Source organism: Mus caroli, chromosome 12 (genome assembly GCF_900094665.2).
Source record: "Mus caroli chromosome 12, CAROLI_EIJ_v1.1, whole genome shotgun sequence".
Taxonomy (NCBI): domain Eukaryota; kingdom Metazoa; phylum Chordata; class Mammalia; order Rodentia; family Muridae; genus Mus; species Mus caroli.
This window is the reverse complement of record NC_034581.1, coordinates 41,898,079-41,908,626: the sequence shown is the minus strand read 5'-3', so window position 1 is coordinate 41,908,626 and position 10,548 is coordinate 41,898,079. Positions and strand designations below refer to the sequence as shown.

The 10,548-nt window shown below is 36.1% G+C and overlaps 1 non-coding gene across 1 annotated transcript; it reads right to left on the bottom strand.

Moving 5' to 3' along the window:
* Positions 1-849: 849 nt before the first annotated feature.
* On the bottom strand, positions 850-1,053 carry LOC115032931. The gene has a single exon (XR_003838570.1). It is a non-coding gene; the product is annotated as a small nucleolar RNA SNORA73 family (small nucleolar RNA).
* Between the last annotated feature and the right edge of the window lie 9,495 nt (positions 1,054-10,548).

Sequence of the window (10,548 nt, the reverse complement as noted above, 5' to 3'; positions counted from 1 at the left end):
CGGGATTTATGATTTCAGAAGCTTTAAGATTGGAGTAAACGAGTTATGGCCCCAAATCTCTCCTTTGTATTGGGTTGCTATATGGAAGGCATGAGGGCCTGCTCCGCTAGTGCCCCACTGATGCAGGGACCTTATACTTGTGTGGTTTACTTTAGAGCAGAATTTCAAAAACAGAAGACCACTTGGCACTGAATTGTGAACTATCCCGTGGGAGCTCCTAATGCTTCACTTGAAAGGAATTCCCAAAACAGTGATATGCACCTCCGTGGAAAATTTATATCTTGTTTTTAAAAATTCTTCCAATTGGATAACTCAATGAATCCAGTTATACAAAGCACACAATAACCCTGCATTTGAGTTTCTATATCTATGAGAAAACAATTATTATTTTTGACTTGTCTAAGTCACAAGATCTCTCTGAAGCCTATGTGAGATATGTGGCTAAGTATTTCATAAGTTGTTAAGCTCTACAAAGATATCAAATATTATTATTGTGAAAACTGACATCTCAAAGTATCTTTTCTTTCAGTATTACTATAATGAAGTCAAATGCCAAACATTCTCTGGAACAATATTTTATTGTGATTTGATAAATTCAGCTTTTTGGGAGATGTTTAATGCAATTTTCACTATACTTTATAGACCATAGCAATCAAAAAATTAAGTTGGCTTTTCTATCCATATTGATGAGATGAAGCTCATGTTATCCTGTGAAGAAAAATGGATTTCATTTCTGTGAAGCAGCATATTTCTCATAATTCTATACCATGAGGTTCAAAGAAGTCTTTATGACCAGGAGTCCTAGTATATTGCTTTTTTTCTAAGATTTCTTGTTTTGGTTTTTTGTTTGTTTGTTTTATGCATGGCTTTTCTCCTTAGTCATCATCCACCACGGGACTCCAAGAAGTCTTGGGAATATGAAGGCACAGACTTGAAGTCCAGCTTCATCTCCAACATTGTGGAAAGGAACTTTATATCAGGGGGCAGTGCTCTGTGCTCCACGATGCCACTAGGACAGCTCTGGGAGAATGACCTCCAGGGTGTCCACGGTGAATCTAAGATTCCTTCTAACACACATGTAAAAAATTTAAGCAGTATAATTAAAATTTATCATTTTCATAGCATTTGTGTTATTTATGCTTATTTTCTGAATTTCATTAGATTATTTTCTGAGTTTCCTTAATTTTGCACTTGTTAAGGAATTAAGTTGTTAAATAAAATACATTGAACCTAATGAGAATGGCTAGATTTCCCTGGGTAACAAACGGAAAGTAGACAAGAAGTTTTAAGTTTCAATTATTTATAAACTCTCAGAAGGAAACACGAGAACAATTGTTTCAAACTTCTTTTAGAGCAATGGGTACCTACTGTGAAGTCTCAGAACTACAACCATACCAAAGAACATATCAGTCACATACCTTTTTGATAAGAAGTTTTCATTTGCCATCAAAAGCTAACAATTGCCCTATCAGTGAACCAATAAGCAAAAGAATATAGAAAATGTTGCAAATGTAGCAAGGAAGAACATTTTTTTAAAAAGTTCTTATTGATGCACTTTATTGTGCCCTTCACAACAAAACTTCTTCATTATGTGAATTACATTTAATGAAATATGTATCATTATAAAGAACATCAACTCTGGATTTATCACACCTTGAACATGTCTTCCTTATTTAAATAATAATGGAAGCATCCCAGAGCTTAACTCATCCAGAATCTCACCATGACTTTACACTGCTGTTGTCTCTTCCTTCATTGTTCTGGTTCTGGAGTTCTCTGTAACATCTTCTTTGGCTCCTTGTTTATCCTTTGATTAGGTTTTCTGTACTTGAAGACCAAATGTTTGTTTGATGGAGGCTTCTTGTCTTTTCTTTGCTTGCAGGATTCTCCTGTGGAAAATCTAAGTCAGAATTCATGCTGATTATTCCCTATCTAGCCAAAACTTCTTGCTGAGCCTAGGACTCAGAAAGCCCAATTGCTGAGGACATGTGTGTTTTCTTGTCCTGTTCCAAATTTAATATGTTCAATGATGAATTTGAAATCTTTTTTATCAGCTCCAAACTCTTCCTGTTCTTCTGTTCTTTAATTCAATAAGTAAAACTTGATGAATTATTAGGCTTTACTTCTTATCCTCTATTGTGTTATAAACAGTCATTCTAAGGCTGAAGAAATATCCATGATGATAGTAGCCATATGTACATAATATGTAAATATTTACAATTATATCTATTCATATTTATTATTATTAAGAATGTCTCATAGTTCCACAAACAGGGTAATAGTGATATCCATTTAATCTCACCAGAAGTCTTCATAACATTCTGTTTTGTTTTTTTTTTCAGTCCATCAAAGGGTACATTTGTCATGGAATATGTTCATGTTCTTTGGGCATAGTCAACATAGTGAACTTTCTGGTTTCCTCTTTCATGCTCTCTGCGATTGGCACAACATAAGCTGAGATAAAGCAGAGCTAGCAATACCCCAGCAAAAAAGAATACACACTTTCCTAGATGGAGTATATTTTCACAGTTTTAATGCTATCTGAATTGTGAACTTTCTGAACTATGTTAATTGAATTTTGGGTTTTATTAGATTTCTTATTCCAATGAAGTTTTTTTTAATTTTTAATATTTTTATTACATATTTTCCTCAATTACATTTCCAATATTATCCCAAAAGTCCCCCATAGCGCCCCCCACTTCCCTACCCACCCATTCCCATTCTTTTGGCCCTGGCATTCCCCTATATTGGGGCATATAAAGTTTGCAAGTCCAATGGGCCTCTCTTTCCATTGATGGCCGACTAGACCATCTTTCGATACATATGCAGCTAGAGACAAGAGCTCCGGGGTTCTGGTTAGTACATCATGTTGTTCCAACAATAGGGTTGCAGATCCCTTTAGCTTCTTGGGTACTTTCTCTAGCTTCTCCATTGGGAGCCCTGTGATACATCCAATAGCTGACTGTGAACATCCACTCCTGTGTTTGCTAGGCCCCGGCATCGTCTCACAAGAGACAGCTATCTTTGGGTCCTTTCAGCAAAATCTTGCTAGTGTATGCAATGGTGTCAGCGTTTAGAAGCTGATTATGGGATGGATCCCTGGATACGGCAGTCTCTAAATGGTCCATCCTTTCATCACAGCTATGAACTTTGTCTCTGTAACTCCTTCCCTGGGTGTTTTGTTCCCAATTCTAAGAAGGTGCACAGTGTCCACACTTTGGTCTTCATTCTTCTTGAGTTTCATGCGTTTAGCAAATTGTATCTNATATCTTGGGTATCCTAAGTTTTGGGCTAATATCCACTTATCAGTGAATACATATTGTGTGAGTTCTTTTGTGATTGTGTTACTTCACTCCAATGAAGTTTTAAGTAAGGAATTATAATTAGAATGCATAAGTGAGTTAAATGATTCCCCTATTAGAAACTTAAAACACAGCATAATTCTTGTCGTTTCTCCTAAGGGTTACTAGAGATTTGAAATTCCATTTCATCAACATAGATATTATCCAAAATTCTGCTATGATAAAATATATGTGCAATTGGGGTATAAAGATAAAAATCAATGACCTGTTTCTAAATCAAAAAGCAAAAATGATAAATAAGGCAAACATAATTATCATATTCTCAGTCATCAACAGAAAGCAGATGATATACTGACATCATAGACACAGCTACAGTTCAAAAACAGTCTAAAGGTAGGATTACGACTGAGCATTATGAAGTATGACAGAAGAAGACTACTGATCCTCAAAAAAAGCATCGGTGGTTTTCTAGGCAAAGAGACAGACATCTGAAATTTTATAATTCACCCAAGTTTGACCAGTTCAAAATTTAAACCCAACTCCATCTGTTTGTCTGTAAAACTTGCACTATTTCTGTGATTATTAAAAAGATGTATTTTTGTGTGTTCAAAAATAGTTAATTGAATCATTATTTGAAGTCATAAAGGAATACTTATAAGAAACAAATTATTGGTATTTATTCTCAAAGAGTTCACAGAGTAGGGTCTGGGAAAAGATGCATCTAAGTAATCTTGGTAGGAAGAGTTGCAGGATAGCCTTCAATACGGGAAAGTAGGAACACATTCAGTAAGTAGTTTTGATTTCAGACTCAGTCAAGGGTGGGAAAATACATGTGGCCAGTTTATAACGAAAATGAATTTGAACTTAATTCAGTGTTCTACAGGGAGCCATGCCAGTGTTCTGAGAAGCATAATTACTGACATGTAATTTTATTCTAGGATGTTTAGCCTGATATTAGAATATAAAAGTAATTCATATATGGGAGAGGAAATAGAAAAATAGATCATTGTAAAAGGTCATAAAAACATGTGGATAGTGATCTGAGAAAGATTGATGGGAACGGTACAAGGTAGCAGAGAAAGTCTGTCTGATTCATAGACCACCATAAGTTTGAGGAATCATCATGGTTGATCCTCAAAAATTAAAGTTCAGCCTGACTTGCTGGATCAACCTGTTGTGATAGCACTCAGGAAGAAGAATCAGGAGAATTAGGAGTTGAAAGTCACGTACAGTTACAAAACAAATTTTATTTCATCATGGGCTACATGAGACGTCATCTCCCAGAAAGAGAGCAGCAGGGCAGACAGTAGTTTGTAATGTGGTTATTCTGAAGCAAGTAGCTTTGGGAAAGCAATGCTTCCATTTAGATTCAAAATACCTATTTTTCTTTTTTCTTTTTTTTTTCCTGACATAGAGTCTTACTCATTCACAAAAATGATCAGAGTGAAGTTTACTCTGTATCCCAAACTGTCCTCAAACTCACAGTAATCCTTTTATTTTAGCCTTCTGGATTTTAGGATTAGAAGCATGAGCCACCATACCCACCCCAAATCATGTTTAACACAAAAACACCATTGATTCTTGAAAATATTTGGAATAATAGTTTATGCATTCTAAGTAGTGACTCATTCCTTAAAGCACATGGATCTTTCTGATAGGGGACTTATCAAGCTACATAGTTAAACATCAGGCTTTAGGTTAGACTCTACCTTTATTGGTAGCATAGCTTAATTTCTAGGGTCCTTGATTTAATCTCATTTTTAAATATATATATTTCTATATTTTGGGTTTGACCAAAATCTAAGACTTTAGATTTATAAAGATTTTCCTGTTTAGAAAAATATATAATAATAATAATAATAATAATAATAATAATTTGCCTTACTTTTCTTGGCTGTTACATAATATTTTGAAAGAGACACTAATGTGAAATTCTTCTAGATATAAACAAACTTCTGCACTTTCAACAGTAGGGGCATTTTTGGTCTCTTGGTTCCTTGGTAGTCTTTATATTGCTGCTTGAAACTTTCAGTCGGAGCTAGATTGCTTGGATATTTAGATGCACAGAGGAGTTTGCCAGAAGACTGGTTCTTCTCCCAGCAGTGTGCCATACGTAAGAATTATGAATACATATTTAGACTTAAATGATACTCTAGGATCAAAGGAACAAGAAAGAAGCACCAGGTGGATTAGAAAACTAGGAAGTAAAGCATAGCCACTTTATTTCTGTTAACTGTCTGCAGGAGATTCTTTAAGGCATACCATAGTATGAAGATGTAAAAACTACAAAGTAAAAGTTTACTAGTGAAGCAAGCATGTAGGCTACAGAATCTAAAGCTGAATCTCACAAAACAGATGTTTCATTTACTGTGACTGGGGGAGATAGGACAGAAAAAAAAAAAGACCATGTAGGTATTTTATGACTTTATGATGAAGAAAATAACAGTTTCCTGTAGCATGATATTAGTGTTCAAAAAGGGAACGTCATAAGATTCAAGGGGAAGAGGCAAAGCAAAGTAACTTCATACACAATTATTTATTAAGCACATGAATAACACCAAGAGAAACAGGCAGTGAACTTCATTTAAAGATGTTCTGAGCACTGATGAAACACACCGACACTGAAAGAATAAAAGCACACGATAAATTGTGTTTCTTAGAAATGCCGAGCACAAACAAAATGCTACTTTTAAGCTATAACAAGAATGGTTAATTTCTGAATATGCTTTCACCAACTTAAAACATACTCATTTCCCTAACAGATAGGAGACAAAAGTATTTTTGAAAGGAAAAAGAGATGCACGGGAAGGGAGCACGGTGGGAAGGACATGAAAGGAGTTGGAGGGAGAATATAGGAGTAGGTATAATAATATTCCATTGTGTACATGTATACAATTTTCAAAAAGTGAAAAAAAATGGGATGAAAATCTGTAAGCTTGATTTGTGTTTAGCTAATAATCTTCATTCTAAAAATGATTTTCTTTAATTGTTCAAGATGTTTATCATGTGAGTAATGATTCTGGGGGAATTAAACTGCTTTCTAAAAGTCTCAATAGTGAGCCTTTGTTTCTCAGTGTCATGGTGAACACTATTAAAAAGAATTAAATTTTACACAAAGGCTAAGGATATTTGAAGCAATCTACAGGAACACAAGCCGATTGAAAACCAAACTAGAAGAAATTAGCTGGATCAACATTCAGACACAGCAGAATAAAAAGGAATTGGCAATGCTTTTCCTGGTGGAGCTCTGAGAAAAGGAAGCCAAGTGGTGGACAGTAGTGGGGAGACTCAGCTAAAAGCCAACATCTTTTGCTTCCTATACTCCAACCTGAGAGAGCATTTCACTCATCCTGCCTATTTTCAAAATGCTTCCTGATCTTGACTCATACATTTATTGCTACCATGTGAGATTTACATATAGACATGTAGCCAGCATGTAGGAAAGACTGAACAAAGAAGGCTCACACAACCAGAAAGGTTGAGACAGAGAGTGCAATAAGAGACAGGGTGGCTGAAAAGAGAGGATGACCCTGGGTTCATTTTTTCATTTTACTTTTTCCATTGACCAAAATGACATTTTGCTCACTTAGAGGTAAGTCCTTTTTGAGAACACAGCCACGAAATTCTTTTCAGCCGGAACGACATAGTCACTTTTGTTTTTGTTTTAGTTTGGCTTGGCCTGCAATCTTCTACGATTCCTTTTATAGAAAATTGTAACATCAGATTCACAACGCTCTCTAATTTTTGTCAATAATAATAATAAAAAAAAAGAATGTATCAACGCACTGTTTGGTGACATTTTAAAATGCAGTAACGACTTTTAATATTCATAGACACACCGCCCTAAAAATAGAAACTGCTGTTTTCCCTCAAATTTGGAAACATGGAAGGCATTTACCTGAAGCCTCTTCAGGGGAGGTACCTCGGTTTTCAGCTTGATAATGGGCTTGGGATCACACTGTGCATCTGCACATCACTGACAAAGGAGAACATTAGAGTGCTCTCATTTCAGGGTACTTCTGACTATTGCCCTTCAGAGATACTCTGGAGACAGAATAATGGTGTCTCATAATTTCAGCCTATCTAGGTATTTAGCACAGCTTCTGCCAGGCAGTAATTCACTCGTATTTATTTTTCTCAGGATGCAACAGTGGTCTGAATTAAACATTATGATACATACCTGTACAAGCATAAACTATTTTTTCAAATTTTCCTAGTCAAGATTTCTTTCTCAGAGAAGAAAATTAGACAGGTGCAGCACACCAAATGAGATGAACTTTGTCCTCAAAGAAAATTGGTTTTTCCTTTTCAATTTCATTTCAAAGAGATCTGACAAGTGTGGCTTTGAACAAACTTTAACAGCACAATATCCTTTGTGTAAGTTTTCCCTTGTCAGCTTTTCCATTCCAGCAGGAACTTAGAACAAAGTGGATGCTGCCCTTTGAGTTGAGAACTTCATCAGTTGAATGAACACTAGCATAGTGCAGCAAAATTGAGGGCATACTCTCTCTTAGAATCTCAACAGTGCAGTGTCTCAACAAATATAATTTCTCTATCTGCTGCAAAGAGAGACACTCGCCATGCATTTTCTTTCATACATCCTTCCTCCTTCCTCATAGCCAAGCTATTTGGCACCTCACCCACTTGAGACTGTACAGATCACACCATGAAGTCTCCAGCTGAGTGTGGAGCAAAACCAGATTATTGGTGATATTGTTTAATCCAACATTATTTTGTCTCAGTATGATAGGGAGCCCAGTACAAAATTAGACTTTCAGATGTATGCTAGGAGTTTTGGTTTTGCTTTGTTATAGTGAAAGGAAAGACATGTAATTTTCTATCTGTTTGGCTTTGTTTCAGTTTTAACCTGCTTTGTAGCTTAGTGATGATTTAAAAGGAAGACTCAAGTGCAGAGGGGAGAGAAACCATAAAACCCTGCTTTCCAGAGATTCTAATCTTTATTGCACATGAGCTTGCATGGCCCCTCACTCCTTGGAGCTTTACATCGTGTGTAAATTGTCCTTCTCTACACTGGGAACTGCTGCCTTGACAGATTATTTTTCTTTGTAGTACCCGAACTTTCTGAAGGGATTGTGTTACAATTGCTTCATGCTATCATTCCTTTTCTCTTGGCTTCAGCTATTCCTTTCATCTATTTTTCCCCCTTCCACATTAATATTTAAAGACTGTACTGGTGTCAAACATTCATGTAGATACAACTTAAATGCAAAGTGAATAAGGTTACAGAATAAGTCCATGCCCAATTTAATTACAGCATTTTGATTAACACAGATTGTAAGTAGTTTGAACTAAGAATTTTAAGTTGCTCAGCTTGAATATTACAAAGACTAAGTAGAGATTCAGGATAACTTTGACTCAGAAACTGCCAGAAAACACTCTGATTAACCAATTTAGATGTACTATCTAATTAAGGACCTAAATATCTTTGGGATCACAGAAATTCATGTTTATTGATAAGATAAAATATTTATTACTCAGAGAGCTGAATTAGCAAAAAGAGAAACTCTAATCAGTTGCTAAGTTCCAGAAAAAAAAAAAAAAAGAAAAAGAAAAGGTTGGTTCAAGTTGAGTACATGATACTTATGAGCAGAGCTGGCTTATTTATTCAGAGGCCACACTTCCAGAAAACTGTATTCTTTAAAGCTGATGTTGATGAAGTCTGTGACCAAATTTCTAAACTGGTTCAATGGATAATGACTGTGCATGGCAATCTCTAATTGAGAATAATGACTAGGCAAAGAGGAACAGGCACAGAGAAGAGATCTAAAAACTCCAAGGACAAGGGCGAAAGACGGTGTGACTTTCACACTCATTAAACATCTTTAACAGGAAAAAAATGTTTTTTTTTTGTTTCTTTTGTATAAATCTAAGGTATTTTCTATTATTAAAATAACAACTATACAAATTGCAAATATAAGGGAATCGGGAAAACACTTCAAGCATCTAAAAGGTACTTCCTAGAGTCTGAAACCCAAGCATTCAGAGAAAGCAACATGTGAATTTCCCAATCCGGAACCCGACAGCAATGCAGAGGTGACTGATATCTCTTTATAAGGTTTGGTTTTTAAATGATTCCTTGAGGCATCCCCACAGGAGGTAAAACCAGGCTTAAATTCTGTAAAGTTTGGATGCAAGAAGTAAAATAATTGATATCTAAGACGTGTCCTTCAATTTGAAAAAGTTTATAAACATTATATACACAGATCTTAACTCATGACTTTTAATATATCAATCATGACTTCTGATTGAATGGTATGGCATGAAAGGGGAGCCTCAATCAAATCAAGCTTTCATCCCATTGCTCTTTCAAGGTTAGTGTCTTATCAAATGAGATTGACCAAACAATACCATCTACCTGTTCGCAATTTTACTCAAATAATAATTTAAAAATTGAAACATACATGCACACAAGTTCCAGTCATTATAACTACAGTATAGCAATTGAAAGAGGTAAAGTCTTACACTGTGATTGGACAAGCCTTATGCTTTGATTTATACCTTCATTCTGATACCTATTTTATTTCAGAGTAAAACTTTGTGGGTGTGTATAGGAGGGCTGTGGGTGGGTGTGTTTTCCTGGATCGATCTTCAACAATTGAAGTAGGGTCTCTCATTGTATCTCAAGCTTGCTAATTATAGTGGGTTTAGATAGCTAGGCTACCCCTGGAATATTTGGTTCTTATATCCCAAGCTTCACAGGCAGGTGTCACACATATTATTCTGTACTTGAGTGCTATGGATATGAACTGTGATTCTCACAATTGTATGAATAGCTAACCAATATTTGCACCCAAACAATGGACAGAAGCCACTGACCCCTGTGACTGGAATAGGGGAAAGCTGGAAGAAGCTGAGGAGGAGGGTGATCCTGTAGGAGGACCAGCAGTCTCAATTAACCTGGACGCCTGAGATCTCTCAGACACTTGACCATCAAACAAACAGCATACAGCAGCTGATATGAGTCCCCCAACACATATACAGCAGAGAACTGCAGGGTCTGGGTTTAGTCAGAGAAGATGCACCTAACCATCAAGAGACTGGAGGCCCCAGGGAGTTTAGAGGTTGGATGGGGTGGGTGTTGGGGCATGGGGACAGGGTTGTGGTGGGGGAGGTATGGGATATGGAACAGTCAGAGGGTTACTGGGACAGGAATAAAATCTGAAGTTTTAAATAAATAAATAAGAAAGATCGAAAAAAGAGAAAAAAATCTCTGAAAAAAGGGTGA